Consider the following 731-nt stretch of genomic DNA (forward strand, 5'->3'; position numbering starts at 1 on the left):
CACACAAAGGTGAAGTGCAAAGCAACCAAATCCAGAATCACAGCACACAAAGAGGAACCACCACCCAGGACACCGCCACCACCGTCGGCTCGCAGCAACTATGGAGGGAAGGGAAAACACAATTAATCAACAAGATACATAAACACAAATCCCTTATAAAAATGTAAACTAACAATTGTCCAAAAAAACAAAACAAAACAATATTACCAGTCTAGGACTGAAACTCAATGAAACAAGAAAACAATAATTAGACCATTAGCTTAATGACAATTTAGCAAACAAACCAAACAAGATACTAAACAAACAAACAAACAAAAAAGAAAGAAATAAAGAAAGTAACCAATGGACACAGTCGTTCAATAAAAATAAACTAATTGATAAATGACCAACCAATTAACTCAAAACAATACATTCAAAGAAAACATAAAAATACCTGGTCCCATCTAACCCCTGCACACGCTCACTCGTCCACACAGCCAGTCAGTGAATATGACCATTCATCCCTTCGCAAACAAACAACCGCGCGCACACACACACACACACACACACAGTCCTGACGGGGCAGCTCTCGCTAAGCCCGGCGCCCAGAAGGGGGGGCCGGACACCGGCGACCTGGGGGAGCAGGCAGCAGCCTGCAGAAACCGTCACCGTAGCAGCGGTAGCAGCGGCAGCAAGCGAAGCAAGAAGCAAGCGAAGCAGAAAAGATGCACAACCGACAGTCTATTTAACGG

The 731-nt window shown here is 44.2% G+C and overlaps 1 protein-coding gene across 1 annotated transcript in view; it reads right to left on the reverse strand.

Annotated features, from left to right (window-relative positions):
- LOC111646614 (protein NSUN7) overlaps positions 1–731 on the reverse strand; it is a 21054-nt gene that overhangs the window by 1964 nt on the left and 18359 nt on the right. The gene's annotated exons all lie outside the window — the stretch shown is intronic.

This window comes from Seriola lalandi, unplaced genomic scaffold (assembly GCF_002814215.2).
Source record: "Seriola lalandi dorsalis isolate HSWRI2012SDOR001 ecotype SW California unplaced genomic scaffold, Sedor1 jcf7180002054973, whole genome shotgun sequence".
Lineage (NCBI taxonomy): Eukaryota > Metazoa > Chordata > Actinopteri > Carangiformes > Carangidae > Seriola > Seriola lalandi.